Source organism: Lagopus muta, chromosome 1 (genome assembly GCF_023343835.1).
Source record: "Lagopus muta isolate bLagMut1 chromosome 1, bLagMut1 primary, whole genome shotgun sequence".
Classification (NCBI taxonomy): Eukaryota; Metazoa; Chordata; class Aves; order Galliformes; family Phasianidae; genus Lagopus; species Lagopus muta.
Window position 1 is genome coordinate 13,276,836 of NC_064433.1, and position 18,863 is coordinate 13,295,698.

General features: G+C 41.5%; 1 protein-coding gene across 3 annotated transcripts in view; it reads left to right on the forward strand.

Moving 5' to 3' along the window:
* The window catches only part of LHFPL3 (LHFPL tetraspan subfamily member 3), a 234,635-nt gene that overhangs the window by 139,627 nt on the left and 76,145 nt on the right, over positions 1 to 18,863 (forward strand). The gene's annotated exons all lie outside the window — the stretch shown is intronic.

Sequence of the window (18,863 nt, forward strand, 5' to 3'; positions counted from 1 at the left end):
ATAACAGAACTGTAGGGGCTGGCAGGGATCTCTGGGGATCACTGAGTCCAACTCCCTTCTACAGCAGGTTCCCTACAGTAGGTTGCATGGGAAAACATCTGGGCATATTTCCCGTATCTCAAGAGAAGAAGACTCCATAACCTCCCTGGGTAGCCTATTCCAGAGCAGCCATACAAGAGAGATGAGCATGTCAGAACTGCATTGGTGAGCTGCAGCTGTTGAGCAAACTGAGCTGCATGAGTGAGCTCCAGGTCAAGCAGCCTGCTCAGACCCCCACCTGGCAGTGAGAAGAAGCCACAACAGTGGGCATTTTACTCTTGCAAGCAGCTACCTACCTAGTCAATCCAGATCCAATTTATTGTTAGGGGCACATTAAGTGAATGAAATTTTAAGTTTTGCAAAATTTCTGAATGGCCTGCCCTCAAAATCTTGTTGAGGGGTATTGGGGTGGAGATGTAAGATATACAGGAATGGTAGCTGGAAAGGAGCTAAATTTTATGGGATAAAATAGCAAGTGACTGTTGAAAATAAGCAGCTTCTCACTTAAGATGGTCAAGGTACATCTCAAAGGACTAAGCTTGATGCAGGGAAGGACTGCTTACAGGACTGGAAATGCAATGGGATCCTTTTTGTGTCTGATAGGAGAAAGGCTGCAGAATCACCAGGGGTTGTTGGGATTGAGTGTCACAGAAACTAAGCATCCCACTATCAGAGCAGCTTAAGTTCACAAAGCCTTTATTTTTGAAGAAGTAGAATACTTGAGGGATTACTTGTTGTTTATTTTCTGCATATCACCTTTCATGTATAGAATCATAAAATCACAGCATGGCTTGCATTGGGAAGGATCTCATAGCCCACCAGCCCCAACCCCTGCCATGGGTTGGCTGCCCCCCACCAACTCAGGCTGCCCAGGGCCCCATCCAACCTGGCCTTGAGCACCTGCAAGGATGGGGCACCCACAGCTCTACGGGCAGCTGTGCCAGGGCCTCACTGCTCTCTTAGTAAAGAAGCTTTCAATGAATTCTTTTTATGAAAACATAAAAGTCTTCACATGAAAGTAACTGTTTAAAGCCATTGTGAGATTCATGACCAAATCATGGTAGCTGACAGCCTTGATACACTGTGTGCTTGACTTGAAGTTCATTATGGGATCCTGAAGTATTCTTGTATGTTCTTGTACAACATGCCCAAACACCAGAGGTGGTCAGGCAGGGGTGTCATTGAAAACAGCATAATTTTCTCCAGAAGGAATAAATACATCGTTTCTCTCATGTTCTAAGATATACATTTCACATTATAATGTGACTCATTGAATGTATGGCTACTGAATCAGCAGAGATAAAAAGCAGCAATCATGGTCTAAGATATTTCATCTCCAGTAATAGGGCTTGAGATAGAAAATTTATTAATTTTTCTTTTCTATATATCTTGGGAAATGCAAATCTTCAGCAACATTTGAGTCTGCAAATCTTCACAATGACTTTTCTCAGGAGCAAATGGAGTGTTGGGTCCTTACCAAATTGAAATAGTTTCTTCAGAATTGGGCCTATCACTGTAATCTGTGAACACTGGAGCTAGGGAGGAAAAATAGACTTCATAATCTGGCAATTTGACTTTGAATTAAAGCACAATGAGACAGAACAAAACTGGTTAGAAAAAGGCATAAAAATTGCTAATACTTCAGGGAAGAAAAAAAAATAACATAAGGAGGAAATCTGCCAGAAGTCCAGAAAGATGTTCAAAGTATGAAGTCTCTGAAAGTCTCTGTTAAAAATCTCAAAGACAAGGATATTCCAGGAAAAAAAGATAACTATATGAGTATAGGTAAATAGATGTATACATACATATATATCTTCTGTACACATCGTTACTTTGGAGGAGTTTGAGGAAGTTTACACACCAGAAATCATCTTTCTGGGAGACTTACCAGATGCTCTTTTTCAAATTAAAAAGATAGAAAAGATCATGGAACAAATAAAGAAAAGGAATGATAATATATCAGAAGGATCAACAGGAACAGATATTCCAAAAAGGTTTAAAGGAATTTGGGGATGAAGTATTTGACGTTTCAACAGCAGAGTCTAACTTCTTCTTGAAAACTGCCTGGATACCAAAGGACTGGGAGGCAGTTAATTTGGTATGAGTCTTTAAAGGATTCAAAGGAGAATGAAGGAACTGCAAAACAGAATAGGTAGTAGCTATCCTGGGCAAACTGATAGAAATTTTGAATTAGCATTGAGAGTAGTTACCATGGATTTTAGAAACAGAAACTGTGATTCAATAGAACAGCTCTGAAAAGGCTCAGACGGGAGCAAGAGAGAGAAGCAGAGAACTGCTCCTGTACAAGGTCAGACAAAAGAGACCAGGATCTTCCATCCTTGCACAGGACACAACTCAGCAGACATAGGACATGGGTCTGTCAAAGCAGGACGTACATGGGTAATGCTGGTGTAAGAGTTCTGTCCACTACATTTTCCAGTGCAGGGTTTAAGAACTGTGAAATGAAGACAGCAGATAAAAAATTTGAAAGTTTTCTTTTACATCTAATGGATAACTGAGCTATACAATTCTTCACCTCAAGATGCAGTGGGTACTGACAGCCTACATGGATATGAAACTTAGCTGGGCCAATTAGTTGAGGAAGAAAAAATCATGACATCCCACTAAGGATAAAGATATCTCCACTGCTGCAAATTGTTTGAAACTGGCAGAATAACCTGGGGAAATGCTGCTGCATGTTTGCGCTATGCTTGCTCGCTTCTGCTGCCCGCTGCTGGAAACGGAGTGTAGGGAAAAGAGAATGATGATGGCAATACAGGGAGAAAAGCTGACCTAGGGTATGTATTTTTACGTTGTTATGTTCTTCTCAGCTTTCTGGATTATGGGAGGCAACAGTGGAATCACACATAGATATGTGAAGGATGAGGTCAGTAAAGGTATTTGGGTTACCCTTGCCAGCTGATTTGAAAAGAAGGTGAAACAGTCATATGGTGTTGGCACATAAATAATATATGCTCATTTAACATCAAAGTAAGTTCTTTTACTTTAAAAAAATAGCATGAGCAGTGAAATTTATCTAAATTGATTTACAGACTGTATCTTCAAGTGATAAAAAGACTGCCACTAAGAAGCTACATATCAGCAGAGGGCTCTGCTCTGCACAGATGGGATGCTGTACTGCAAGAGGGAGGGCTGGGATAGAACAGCACTTCCAAGCCTTGGCAGGAGGAAGGCATCCCCATGGACACCTTTGTGCCACCCAGGTATACAGACACTGAGGTGCCTTTTAGCAAGGTGGGTCCCAGGTAACAGTGATAGGATGAAAGGGAATGGCCTTAAGTTGCACCAGGGGAAGTTAAGATTGGATATTAGGAACAATTTCTTCTCAGCAAAAGTGGTGATGCAGTGGCACAGGCTGTCCAGGGAGGTGGTGGAGTCACTGTCCATGGAGATGTTCAAGAACCATGTGGACATGACACTGAGGGATGTGGCTCAGTGGGCATGGTGGGGATGGGCTGGTGGTTGGACTAGATGATCTTGGTGGTCTTTTCCAACCTCAATGATTCTATGGGATGTTACGGTAACAGCAAGTGCCAGTGAAGTCTTTAGCACTGCTGTCTGTTGCAGGTTTGTGAGGATGCGTTTGTTTTGATGCATTAATCATTCAAAGGAGCAATCGTTAGGGGGCCAAGGCTGCAAACCTACAGGCGTGTTAAGCATTCAGATAAGTGTAAAATCTTGGAAGCCCTAAATAGAGACTGCTAAGTCCCAGTAGGAAGATTTGAGTTTTTCAGGAAAGACAGAGCTGCAGCTCGCTAAAAACTGAAAGCAGGAATGTGAGCAACAGATGGAACCAAGGGAGCAATCAGTCTGGAAATCTTACTGAAGAGTTCAGGGAGGAAGACAACAGAGAAATACCTGCGGGAAGCAGTGGAAACATTCAACTGAGAGGTAAGGCAATTCTTTGCAGAGAGATTGGAGAGAGAATGCTTAAAGAGAAAAGCTAAACAACAGAGGAAGATGAGAAAGGAAGAGAAGAGAGCTCAGGAGCTGATCTAAAAGTGCTGACAAGTGGTAAGGTGAGGGAAAACATTAGATGCCACTTCTCATGAGTTTTTTACTCCATAAGCTGTCGCAGCAAAACTCACTGCTCCATCAGCACCCTGTGAAATTATTCAAGCTACTGATTAGCTTCTATCTCTGCAGTTGCACCAGCTGGGCGCTCTTCTTTCTTGTGTATATGTGTTTTATGCAGGTTCTGTAGCTACTGTAGCACCTGTAGGCACACGTAGTAGGTGCAGAGTACAGACGCTGCCAGCTTACTGTGGATGTTCGCTTCTCAGCTGCAGCTCCTGTGGGAGAGCATGTTTGTGCACTGAACATCTGCAGGTGAGACCAGGCCAGAGGCAGGTCTGGAAGACTCAGGGTGGGCAAAAGAGCATGTGAAAAAAAGTCTTCTTTGTTTCTAGAGCCATGTGTTGTGCCTGCTTCTTGTTCCAGCACTGGCACTGTACAAGAAAGCTTGTCAGTTTGCTGTCGTCTCTGGAAAACTTGGTGAGAAAAATAATTGTGGTTAAGCTTCAAATTACGTATTTTCTACCTCCGATGGATAAGAATGTTATTTGGGAGGTGGGTGGATTCTCAATAAAAATGGCAAACTTCCAGTTTTTCTCAGAAATATTTCTTTATTTGTGTTCAGGTGGTAGAGTGCACAATGATTAGCCTGAATTGACCTGCTGCTATCTTTACTGGCAAAAATATTTCTGATGAAATATTTTACTCAGTACTGGCAGAATGAGAAGCATTTTGACACTGGCAAGAGGGAAGGCATCAGCAGGAAGCCCTGGCTGGCAAAGGATGTAGGGGCAGCAAATCTATATTGAGAGACAGAAATCCAAGCAAGTGAAGCCATTGGCAGGTCTTTCTGCCAAATACCATGCTTTGTGGGGGATCTGCTGGGAAGACTTGCTTGCTGTCAGATCACACTGATTAGATTCAGTGGGATCTAATGGAAATGATTACATTTTAGGAATTTGTTTATCCCTAGCCACAAGGAAACTATAACAAAAATAAATCATGGTTTGCTTAAGCAGAAAGAAGAGCAAATTTCTAACTTGGTAAAATATTTATTTGGCAGGCAGAGGCAAGGTACTGTGCTGGTACTGGAACACCACAGGAGTCCCAACACTGCCCAAGGGAAAGCTCCAAGGAGCCAGCTAACTAACTCATACAGTCATTTTCAGAAGTACATAAGTTAACACATGACAGCGTAATTCTTGGATACATAAACGACTTCCACCAAATTTATATCAGGACTTCATTACTTTGTTCCCACAGTTACACCTTTAATACAGCTCAATGTGGCATTTTCTTAAATAAAAAAAAAAAAATAAATTCTGATAATGATCCCAAACAAAAATACTTTGTTATTGCCCAGTTTAACTACTGCACAACGACAGTGAAACTTTTCTGGTCGGTGAGGTCTTACGTATCAGTATACCCACAGCTGAGTTCACTTGCACTGCCACTGCTAGATGTATATTTCTCTCGTCTTGGGTTTCTGCAATGCTGCAAAAAGTCCCATCTGAACAGAGTCAAGAGTGTTGCTGCAGAGGATTCCTTGATTCGTACCATGTCATTAGCTGTCATCCAAACTGGGATTACATTCCTTACGCACCAATGTGTCAAAAGGAAACTTGCACGTGAACGGATGCATTTGGAAATCAGCCTGGGTGTTGCATAGGCAATGAATATAGAGAGGTCAGAAGAAATTCATTTTTTAAAAATGCAGCACTGCAAATAAGAGTGTTCCTTCAGAGCAGCATGGTCAGAGGTGGGCTAACAGCCACCGCTGTGCTTCAGGGAGGACGAGATCCTCTTTGCCTCTGTGGCTCAACATTCACCAAGAATGCGTCTTATTATTGTCTGAGCAGTTGCAAGGATGAATGTTAAATGTGATTCTCAGTAGGCTGAAAACACGTTGAGCTGGTCATGGCTGGGTGAGTGTGAGTTTAATATGTTATTAAGACTGCATGGTGAATCTTTATGCTGTAGTAATGAACCAAGCTGGGAAATGTTATTCTCACAGTAGAAAGGCTAAGAGAAAAAACTGATTTTGAGTGGCTCAGCACCAAGGTAATTGAGTGCTGTGCAACTGAATGCCTCACCAGCAGCCTTCTCTGTATGCTTGGAGTTAATTTGTGCTAAACTTAAGTCTGTATTTACCCGTGTATGGTAAGCAAACTCTTACCACATTTTTATAAGCTTTATGGATTTATTTAGGGATCTTGAGGTGTCAAAGGATAATTTTCAAAGGCAAACAGTATGCAACTCTTTAAATTATACAAAATTAACGTGCAAAGTGCTGGCTGATATTCCTGCATGAATTAGAGGTTGTCTCCACCATCTTTATTTTTCCCTTGGTCTTAATAAGAAGCAAATTGCAACATGGTATTGTCTCTATTGCCAAAAGTAGAATCCATGCAGAAGGACTCCTGCCACATGGGTTTTAAGGAAATTTGATCCATGGCTTCTACAGTTTCTGATGTCTCAGGAGCTGCGTGGTATCTTGGAGCACTTCCGGAGCCTCTGTGTTTCCCCTGAACCAGGCATTGCAACCTCTCCTTTCAGAGTCTGAACTTGGACTTTTGGAGAGAATTACAGAACCCACTTTCCATATATCCACATCTACATAATCATGGTCACAGCATTTGTCAGTAAATTAAAGAAGGTGACTGCCCAAGCTGAAGCTTTCCAACAAAAATGTCACGAACTCTGAATTAAATTGGATTTATTTCCAAAATACTTGTTCAGCATAGGTCAGGGAATCTCAGCCCCATCACTTCACAGTACCACTTTCCAAAGCAAGGAGTCCTGTGAGACAGAAGTGAATTCACTGGTGTCACCAGCAATAGATGCAGGAATCATGAATTACAGATTGCTAACTTACTACAGGCAATGGTGATTCTAATGGGCTGAGATCCTGAAGTTCATGTTTCCTCTAAACTTTTGTCTAAAAACAATCACGTCACTTAAATGACAAGATAGTAAGCTGCTTGCAAGATGAACAGTATATTTTCTGTGTATTTGTTGGAGCACTCAAGTATCTCTTACATGGTATGTCACTGCAATGTACTGATAGAAATACTTGCTGCCTGATGCATTCAGCATATTTTAACTGTGGAACTTCTTTTCTTTCTGGTGTCCCCCAGTAGCAAAATTATCTGGTAAGCTAAACTGTCTGCTTCACAATTGCTTTGTACCTGTTGTACATGTTTTTAAAAACTATTCTGAGAAGGTAGAATTGGTGAAAGGAATCATACAATCATTAAGGTTGGAAAAGACCTCTAAAATCATCTGTTCTGACCATTAGTCTGTCCCCAATATGCCCACTAAACAACATCCCTCAGTGCCACATCTACTATTTTCTTGAACAACTCCAAGGACAGCATTTCCACCACTCTTTGGGCAGCCTGTTTCAATGCCTCACCGCTCTTTCTGAGAAATTCTTCCTAATATCCAACCTGAACTTCCCCTGGTGCAATTTAAGGCCATTCCCTCTCGTCTTATTGCTGTTACCTGGGAGCAGTGGCCAACTCACCGCTCACCACTACCTCCTTTCAGGCATTGTAGAGAGATATATGGTCTCCCTGGAGCCTTGTCTTCTCCACACTGAACCATCCCAGTTCTGTCAGCCACTGTCCATAGAACTCGTGCTCCAGACCCCTTTCAGCTCTTCTCAGCCCTTCTCTGGACACACTCCAGGCCCTCAATTTCCTTCTTGTACTGAGAAGTCCAAAACTGAACACATCACTCATGGTGTAGCCTCACCAGTGCCAAGTATAGAGGGACGATCACCTCTGTACTGCTGCTGGCTACACCATTTCTGATACAAGCCACGATGCTGTTGGCTCATGTTCAACCAGCTGCCAACTAACACCCCCAGATCCTTTTTCTTCACCCAGGACATGGGGCTTCAGGACAAACTAACATTTTTCAATGAAGACACAGTTATTACAATTCCAGTTAAACTCCCATTTCTTTTGGCTCTTTCCCTAGATCCAGCTGGCAGAGCCAGATTTCTCCCTTGGAAACACTGCACCTTCTGGCTCATCTTTCTTGATGAGCTGCTGAACAGCATGCACCTCTGGGCTTTCTCAGGCCTCCTCAAGCTTAGTATCCAGGTTTTCAGGCAGCTCGTGCCATTCTCATTGGGACTGTCAGATATGCCTCACATTGCTACCTTGCCTCACATCATCTCAGTCTTTGCAATGTCTGAACAGACATCTTAATTTTGAAGACATAAATCACCAGCAGTGATATATTAATAGGCATATATCAGAGATTTTAAATGGAGAAAGACCTAGTTTCTTTTACTTCTGGGCATCAGTACTGAAAATCAGCACCAGTCTGCTTTTTTGCTGTGCTGGAAATAGTAAGGACTGCTTCATATCAAGGCACTGTAGTACTAGAACAATACGCGTGCTGAACTGGATGTTTAAAAAGTTATTAGAGCTTGTATGGGAACTGCTGAGTCACGGCCTGAACCTCTGATTAATCACCTGAGGTGAGCCATGAGTCAGCCAGAGGAGCACAGCTGAAGGCAATTCACCTGTGCTGCTGGAAGGAGTGGAGCCTGGCTCCACCCCTCCTGGACCTATTTAAGAGCTGGCTACCAGAGGGGAAGGATCTCTTCTGGAGATCCTCCTCTTTTGGTATCTTCTAGTGAGCTCAACCCAAGGGTAAGCTCTTCTACTTATTCTCTTTTGTGATCCTTGTTTGCTTTGCCTCTTACTCTTTTGAGTACTCTTTATATTGCAATCTTACTCTTTATATTGCAATTATAACATCTTGATATCTACTGATTATACACAATTGTATTGTGATTATAACATCTTGGTTATACAGAGCTTGATATTATAAACCCAGGCAGAACTTGAAACCACACATGCATGCACGCAAGGATTTGCTGGGAACCAGATTGGTTAGTTTTGCTGCATAGTGCAAGTCTTTGGGTTAACTGGCAAGAATGAAAAATAAAGGCACAAAAATATGCCTCTGTTTAAGTAAAAGAAAAGTTCCATAATTAAACCTTGCACTTAAGAGCTGATAGAGAAATCTAGATTACCAGAGTACCAGTCAAGGAAAGCTGCAGTTACAGATTTCTATGAATATAATGTCTCCTATTTATTTCCACGCAATAGATAGAAAGAGTATAATAGCATGGATAGACAAATTTTTAGCTACAGAACATTGTTTTTCAACACAGTGGCCACCATTAGCTATGCATTTTTGTCAGCAGTGAACAGAAATATGCATGTAACACATGTAAAATCGGCACCAGTGGAGATGACCCACTGTTTCACAGCTATGATGTTGTCGCTGCTAGGAAAATGCTGCCCACACAGTCCATCTTTCATCAGCATAAGGAGATGGAAGTCAGAAGGCACCAAATCCCAACTGTACTGTGGGTGTGGTAGGACTGTCCAGCCAAGATTTTCAATGTGCTCCACAGTCTTCAAACTGATATCGGGCCTGGTTTTATAGTGTTGCAAGAGAAAGGTAGTCTTCTTTTCTGGCCTGACTCTGGAAGTTTAAGCCTTCAGCTTAGTCAGTGTCACAACACAGAGATCAGAGGGGATGTTTTGTCCAAGTTCCCGCAAATCCAGAAGGATCACCCTTTTCCTATTCCAAAAGGCAGTGCACATCACTGCAATTTTTTCCACATGAAGAAATTCAGTGACACATTTCAGGGGCTTCATGCACCCTTTTATATCAGACACCATTTTTCAGACTACCATTCTGCTGCCATCTGTTGCATGGCAACAAAATGTAATGGAATACTGGTTGGAAGGTTCAACCTCTAGTGCCGCCACCAGCATCTGCTTCTGACATTGTGGGTCAACATAATAAAAGAGGAGGCATTACTTTCAGAGCAGATCTCAAAGTAAAATATTCACACTGTAAATTCAGACATTTTTCAGGTATGTTAAATTTACTCAGCTCTGGCTTTTCAAAAGCAATCTGGGAGGTTCAGCAATATCATAGGCTTGGCCCTAAAAGGTAAAAGGACACTCTTGCTTTACTAGGAAAAAGGCAAGAGAGGAAAACATGTCTCCTCCAGGGCTCTCTCCCACCACCTAGAGCTCACGTACTCAGCAGGACAGACATTGCTGCCCTGAGACCTCTGCTGCTGCTGGCTTCACTGAAATGTCAGCTCTTGAAAGGCATGAAGGTGTCATTGCCAAATGTCAGCTTTAATGAAGAAGCAGTGCAGCTGAGTGGTCTCAGGGCCTATTGTCCATTTCTCTTCTCTCCCGGGCAAAGCTGTTAGGAGATCAGGCAGAGCTGTAGCAGAGATAAGTGAAGAATAGCACATGACAAGCTGTGCAGTCATAAAGACGTATACATGTGCCTCAGGGACAGTGGAAAGCACTAAACAAAGTCGATGCCTTCATCATCTGTTAGAGCTTGTCTTGCATCTGTGCCAGTCCATTTGCAGTATCGGCTAGCACTGCTTTGGCAATCAGATTGTAATGGCTTTAGTTAAACCTTAACATTCACGTCTCAAGAACAAGGCTGCCTTCTGCCACTTCCACTTCTCTCTCTTCAGATGGATCTGTCTTCACACACCAAGTTACTTTGCTGAAGGCCTTCAGCCTTGCATTACCTGCAGCACGAATTTGCTTCAGTACTGTGTCCCATTTTTTCTGTACCACACAATGCTGAGTTGCAGGTGTAGGTCCCCATCCCCTAAGGAAACAGGGAGCGGGTGCAGACTGGCTTTGGGAAGGCTGCTGATCTTAAGAGAGGAATGAGAACGGTTTCGAGCTGAACCTTCCATAAAGAGTGACTAGAGTCCTCCTGGGCAGATCTCCACTCTGGTAGAACACACTACAGGGATCCTTCGGCCTCATCAAAATGAGTGTACACTGAGTAGGTGTTAATATTTGGAGGATGAGCCAGCATCTCAGAAAGGATGAGTGCAGCTCCTGCTTGACAAGAAAAGTATGGCATATGGCCAGCTGCTGGTGACTTCTAGCAAAACTTCAGCATTTTACAAAAGAAAAGAGAGAAAACCTTCCCTTTTCTCCCCTATAGCACTCAGTTATTTCTTTTTTCTTTGCTCTTGTGCATCACATCATTTTTTCACTTGCCTTCTATTCACTTCCTCAGAAACTTCACTCCATACACAAGGAGCACGCAGGCCAAAGTAAAGGCAAAGGAAATGCAACAGCTGTGCCCACAGACAGTTTGGATGCTCATAAATGGTAGATTTAAAACATTTTTCTTTTCATTTCAGCATTAGATCACACTTCCCTGTCATGACGCATTATATTCTGGGAATCGTAGGTGTGCTTTTGGCAAAGAAAGCAGCAGTGCCCATGGGCTCACATCTCAGCTTACTGCAGAGGATCCTTGCCAGAGGCTATTTATCTCAACCACCAACAACCAATTCCTTGAATCTCTTGACCAGCTTCCACTGGAGAGCTTTCTCCGGCTGGCCATTAACCAAGAGCAGGTGCAAGAGGCTCAGCGCATCTCAGAAAAGTTTTTTCTCCTTTCTTTCCTTTTATTTCATTTCCTCTCACAAGTGTTTCCATTGTTCGTGTTTCTTTCACTGCATGAGAGCCAGGAAAGTGGAGGCTGCACAACAATTGGTGGGACTCTTAGCAGTTGCTTTGAAGTTGCTCACTCAGCTGTTGGCCATCGACCTCATTGTTCCTTGAGGCGGATGGGTGACTTAACCTGTTTTCCAGTCATGACCATCAGATCCCCTTAAGTGGTCATGTAAGTGAAACTGGGAACACAAGCAGGATGTCATACCAGATGTTTCTCAGGAGCAGCAGTCTGTGTGGGCTGATTCTTTAATGCATTACTAATATGCTGCTGTGTGTTCTGTGTGAAAGACAAGCAACTCCTGAAGTTGAGGGTTGCATGAGTAACAGCATGAGGGAAACTTGCTGGTTGTGAACTCGCTAGTTGTGCAGAGCTGGATTCATGCAGGAGGGAAAAAAGGCAGCAAAAGTCTTTGCTAACTGCAATACAGGACAAGATTTATCCATGCAGAGAGTTTTGCTCAACTTATTGTCAAGGAAAATAAATCTCAAGCTTTGCAGCAAAATGGCCATTGCACTCAAACCTGGAGCTTGCGTTCAGTGCAGGTGCTATCTGCACCACCAGATCCCAGGTTTCTGGTAACTGAAAATACCTGGCATAAGACTGAGGCATGTAGACCATGAAGTTCTTGCAGTTATCATACAGGTCCAAGGTAGCTGAGTTTAGCCTCACAGAGAAACACTAAATTTTTTGTTAATATACTGATCTAACTCCATTTTTAATGACTATTTGAAAGCATCATCTTGGACAACTTAAAACTTCTTGGCCTGACTATAGCTACAGAGAGTGTATGCCAAAACCTCTCCCCTGACTATTGAAAACTGCCTTCTACTTTACAGCCTTAATGTATTCCTGGATGCTTTATATCCATTTGTTCAGGTGCCAAGACTGCCCTTCCAGTTAAACAGCTCTTCCCCATCCCCGGAATCCATTCTCTGGTGTTTGTGCAGTGTAATCATAAAGTCCTTCAGTGCACCAGCACTGCACAGCATTTCTATGCAACAATACATGGGATTTGATGATCTATTCCTTCAGTTTGAGCACTTTATCAGCTTAGTTTTGCTATGGACTTGGAGGCAGGAGTTTCCATTTCTGAATGCTCATGTCCATCAGCTGTCAGGGTATTGCCTTCCTGTTGTCTTTCTCTTCATTAAAAATGAGGTAAAAGATTAGTTCCTAGTCCCAGCCTCTGTCCATTTCTGCTTCACTTTTACTTTTGGCTGTGACAATTTAATTTAAGACTATTTTATGGTGTTTCAACTTCTCTTAAAATATTTAGCATAGCTTACTTCTGGCAAGTTACCAGGGCTGCTCCAAAAGTAATGCTTTCTATTTTATTTTGTTGGCCCACAACATCAGAAACAGATGGTGGTGGTACCAAAACCAAGTTTAAAATAGCTTCACTATTTCAATGAGCAACTTGTGAATAAATGAAGGAATATTAGTTGTGTAAATATCAAGCTATGTCTAGCCTATGCCATTCTAAATAGCACTTATTCTCCCGTCTGTCTGCTGCAGCCCACACGTATTTACATTGAGTTCATTCATTAATTAAAGTTAACACAATTCAGTATGGTCTGGTTTGATATGGTTTGGCTAAAGACCAAGTTTTACAAAGTGAAGTTAACATTAAATTAGAAGGCTGTGACACTCCACCATGACACTATTCAAAATAAACACTTTTAATAGTAAATCTTACAGGCAATGCCAATCTAAAACTGCACAGATGGCTGTGATCTAACAACAAATCAGAAAAAAACAATTACTAGATCTTAGGGCTGTTGAACACCATCAGAGGCAACAAGGCATAAGTGTAACTTTTGGCACATGCCCTCCTATCTATAGTACCTCCCACACCTGCTGCACTGTAAAGGAGTATTTTTATCATTTATATTCTATAATTTCAGTGTATCTATTTGTCACCAGTTAGTCATCTACCCGTGCTATAGCTGTTAGCAATTCATTGTCGTGACATTTCTAGGGAATTTTTGCCCACATGATGATTAGCCCTGTATCTGTTAATAGCCCCAGCTTCCATATATGTTCTGGAAAGGATACTATAAATGCCTGTTCCATGTAAATGTGATTGGAAGACCAGAATTCTGGTTCTTCATACGGAGTCAGTAGGATACAACTTCTGAGTCAACTGCCATACAGACATAAAACCTCAGGTATACTTATATTATCTTTATGCTCAACCTAAGATAGCTGTTGTATTAACTAAATTATTCATAGATGTGCATTAATCTCAAAGCTTAATTATCATACCTAATGATCAAAATTTAGAATCCCATGATTACACAGCCCCTTTTTGAACTTCTGTTTGTAATATCAAAGAAATCTCTATCCATACATGAATCTAACACTTGAGGTCTAAAACAGCTCTCCTTGATAGAGTAAAATTTCTCTTACTGTTCATCTTCCAAGTGATCTTAATTGAAGGAGATTGCACTGTCTTTGCTGTTCCTTTTTACATATTCACTGCTTAACACATTCCTCACATCTGATATGACTTTTCCAATTATTTCCACCTTTCTGATCAACTCTCACTCTTTAGTGCCTGTCTTTGGGGATGGCTGTTGCTCAAAAATATTTCAGTTATCCAGCTTCCCATCTTGCAGTACTTGATCAAATTCTTCCATTTTGTTATACAAGAGTAAGAAGCAAGCATAAAAATATCTTTCAGCTATCTGTCAACTCAGCCAGGTCATGGCAAGTCCTCCCTCCCTGTCTGTCGCACCTATTTCACTGCTGTTTTCCATAATATCATTTTGTTTCTCTTTGCTGTTCAGTCACTGAATATACAGTGGTGTTTTTTTTATTTCATTCTTCTGAGTATTAAAATCAGCACAGAAAGAATTCATATCTCTTGATCTTCTCATCAGATTTGGCATCAAAATTATTGTCCTAAGTCAAGTGGCCGTAAAGTGATGAGTCTTTTATATTACCATACAAATATAGAATCCTCTTCTTCCCTTTGATACTGTCTGTAAATAATCTCAATCCTGTGGAGCTGTTCAAGCTTTTCTATATTACCAAATAAGATGAAACAAAATAAAAGAATCAGTGGACTAAAGCTGTTAGTGCTGAAGATTCAGTTTATGCCATAATAGCATCTTACTTCAGATTAGAATTAGTCTGGTCTCCTGGAATTAAAGTCTCCTTTATACATGTGGTTTCTGAAGGAATACTAAAATATTCTCAATTTTTATTCTATATACTCAAATCTTTGCTCCTTCACCCAGGGGACCATCCTTGGACCCCTTTAGGAAGGTCTCCTTTTGTCCATGTCATTTAGATTATATGTCGATATTCTGGAGCAGCTTCCTTCTCTAACATGAGAACCTAGGGCAGAGAAGAGCAAACGCTTTTACTGTTGAACTCACTGAAAACATTGACCTTATCCTGAATTTCATGTCAGTTGCTTACTGACTGTGTCATTCTGAACAGTGACCATGAGGTTAGCAGCCTCATATAAGAACCACCAAACTGTCCTGCTGCCAGAGGAAGAACTTCCAGTCTGCTCATGGCACCAATTAACAGTCCATGTCATCTCCATGGGGATCCAGATGGCACCTCTCTGAAGAATGTCCACAGTCCCAATAAATGTTCTTCACTGGCGTCCTCACCTTTCATTACATTCCATCAAACCAGCATGACTGGGAAACAATTTATTCAATTTATTGGAGTTTGATGAGCAATTATGTTGGTAAATATCGTTTAGGAAAAAATTTGAAAAGAAAAAACTTTCAGTTTTTGGAAGCATGGAGGCTCTTTCATATGTGGGTATAGAAAGAAAATGTTTAGGTTGGCTAGTGTAATTCCAATACCAGGGCTTGCTTTATGCTTTTATCAGGAAATCTGTCATCTTCATACTCTACATACAAGCAAATTGGGTCTGTTGTCAGGAAAAGAATGAATATGAGAGAGGAGTGTGCCAGCAGGAATCTCTTAGCACTGATTTCCTGTGTATCAGTCAGCTTTTTTATAAATAGAACCTCATTCCATGCAATAATATAATATTAATCTGTCACCGTCTTTGGCACAACAGGATCATGAACTCCTTGCTTGCTAATTGCCATTTGAGCTCATACACAGAGCACAGGCTGTGATAATATTAGCTTGGTCAGAGTCACAAGTATGTCATTGCCAGAAACAGTTCAGGGTCTGTTTCCAATCTCTGAAAATGTCATATCTGCATCATTACATCCCAGGAGGTAAAATTCTGGACTCTCCCACTTAATATGAATGCTTTCACTTGTCACTCAGACCCGTAAAGGAAAACCCATGTTAGGGGTTCACATGGGAAAAAAGCTGTTACCAAGAGTAATAAATGTTTATCAGGCACGCTTGCATAGTATTTAGCTTTTTTTTTTTTTTTTAAATTGAAAAGTTTCACCAGCCTTCAACACCCAGGTGAAACAATTTGTTAGTACACACCTTGTAAGAGAATTAGAGAAAGGACTGGGGGATGTCTGGGGCCATTGCTACAAAGGTACTAGTCCTGCAAATAGCTTTCTCAAGTGAAAACAAGGTGGATATTATTCTTGTAAGTTTTACAATTGCCCAAATAGTTCTCAACAGTGCCAGTGACACTAATCAGTCTGTTACCAATTTCTCCCTGCTGCTTCTCATCCAAGCCCTGATTAGCTGCAGAGCCACTACAAAGGTCTGTCAACAGGATTGGGAAGGAGGTGCTGCTGGAATGCATCCACCTTGCACACAGACGTCCATCTTCAACAAATACAGATTTAATTTTTTCCTTATTTGAATCAAAAAGCCTGTAAGAGTCAATGATTTAAGTCTTTTCATTCAGTAGGCAAGCTTTCCAAATCTGAAAGTTTCTGAATGTATCTGAAGTGGGGAACAGTTAGAACTGCAGTAGTGCATCCTTTTGCCTTTTTCACATTTCTATTTTGGTCGTGTTGTCATTGGATCAGTGGAATTTCAGACAAAGTAAGATATGGGACCTGTGTTTGTGTTATAAAATCATCTCATAGCAGTGTAACTGCAATTGCAACATCAAATGGTTTTCATTTCTCAAATTTTTATAAAGCTGAAAGTAATTTCCTTCTAGAGAAAATCTTCTAATCCTCCTTTGAAGGATTAAAATGAAAAAAAATGTCTTGCAATACAAAGTAGATCTGTAGGTGGATTTCATACCTGTCTTTTTGCTCTTGTAGCTGATAGATGAATTATTACCTGCTTCATATTATTGAGCAAGTCCATATTCTCAAGGGATTCAGTGCAAAATGTTCCCTCAGCAAGTGAAGACTTGAGGTTAACCTCTCTATGTGAGGTATGACTCCTGCATCTCAAGTACAGACCAAGCAGTCACCTAGTAAAAGCACCTAAACTGTATAGGCAAAGAAGAAAATAATACCCTCTCATTGATGTCTCCCTTCATGCGAAGGGATCCAGTCCAAACACTGTTCACCTACATTTCTTATTGCCAAGAGAAAACCAACTTCAACCAACAGAATGAATACAGGAAATTTAGAGAGTATATCAACATGCACAGGAACTGAAGTGAGGAAAGATGAGTTGTTGGAAACCTAAGGAACTGAGCTGGGAGGCTGCATACTGACTTCCTGAGATTGGGGCCCATATTTTTAATTGCCTAAGTGGAAATGAACAAAGTTGAATTACTTTTAGGAAGTGCTAAGAATGTATGTCTGATGTGGTATGTAATTACAAAAAAAGAGATGTCAGTAATTCTTAATCATTCTAACACGATTAACAGAAAAAATCCCATGATCTATCTGTCATTAACTGAGCACCGAGCTTCTTCGCATTCTGAAGACAATTAATAAAAATTGTTACTGCTCCACAGTAAATATTTTTCTGCAGTTACGTGGGTAAATGCAGGCCTCTTTATGAATGTCAGAAGTCTGAAAATTTTATGAATCATTTCAAAGAAGTTCCCCACAATGGGAAGTAGTTCCTATGTGTTGACTGCAAGAAATCATCTCTTTGGAATTATGCATAGCCAGCTTAAGAAAGAAAATTATTGCACTGTTTGTCTCAGAAAGCTTTGGAAGGTCTTATGAAATCGTGTTAATGAGTTAATGCAAGGCAATAGGCAGCTTACAATTTGTCTAACCTGCATATGCTGAGTAAATCAGTCCCTACCTAATTGTCCTTGTTCCTATGCCTAATTGTCCTTGAAATTATAATGAGGTGCTATATTTTCATAAGTGTACTATACGCAGGTTTTATCCTACATCAGATGCTTTCTACAGATGTTCTTTTGAAGCTTTTTCTACAGCAGTTGTGTAGCTATAATAGCCTTTTTTTGCAGTTCTGCAGGTGGCTGAGCACTGGCACAGTTTTCTGATGGCTGTGGATCTCCTCCTTGGGGATCTCCAGAAGCCACCAGGCCGTGGCCATGGGCACCGTGCTCTGGCTGTCCCTGCTGGGGCAGCAGTTGGGCAGAGGGACACAGAGGGCACTGCCAGCCACAGCCACTCTGAGATTCTGTTACAGTATTTCATCACACCATACAGTGCAGATGTATTTTTGCTTTGAGGGTGTGAGAGGTGTGTGAAATGACTGCCTGTTCTTGTTCTCAAAACCACAGCAGCCATTCGTTGTACAACCCACTTGTGTAATCTATGGTTTTCAGGCATGGGGGCTGGTTCAACAACTATTCAAAAGGCCAAAAGACACAATGTGCTATTTTCTATTAGCCTATGTACCTGCAAGTGTGTGCCACGTTAACAAATGTGTATATATGTGTGCATGCAACAACGACGCACAGCACAACAGTGTAACGATAAGACTTACAAAAGATGGTTTAGGACCCATCATATCTCATCAGCCATACTAAGGAAGCGGGATGTATTTGTGCACCATTCGAGTGCATTACACTGTTAGGAAATGTGGCTCCCTTGTGCTAGAAGGAAACCGGGTTTTATGTTCAGAAAACACTGGGGCAGGGGCTGTGACATGCTCCAGAGCCCACTGGGGCTGTGCATGAGGTCTGTTGCCAAAAGTGGGACTGGGCAGAGGAGGCCCTGCTACCCAGCCCTAACCTTGGCACCAGCCAGGCAAGGGATGTCCCAGCAGCTGCTGGCCAGCAGGCAACAGCAGCACTGCTTCAGGAGCTCATTGTTTCTGAATAAAACAAGCCCATCATGCCATTTTGTCTACTCTGCAACAGCCACCTTGGCCCCCAGCAGGGCAGTTCCCCCAGGAGCCAAGGATGAAAGCAAATTTCTGCTTTTTAAAAATTAAGGTCAGCT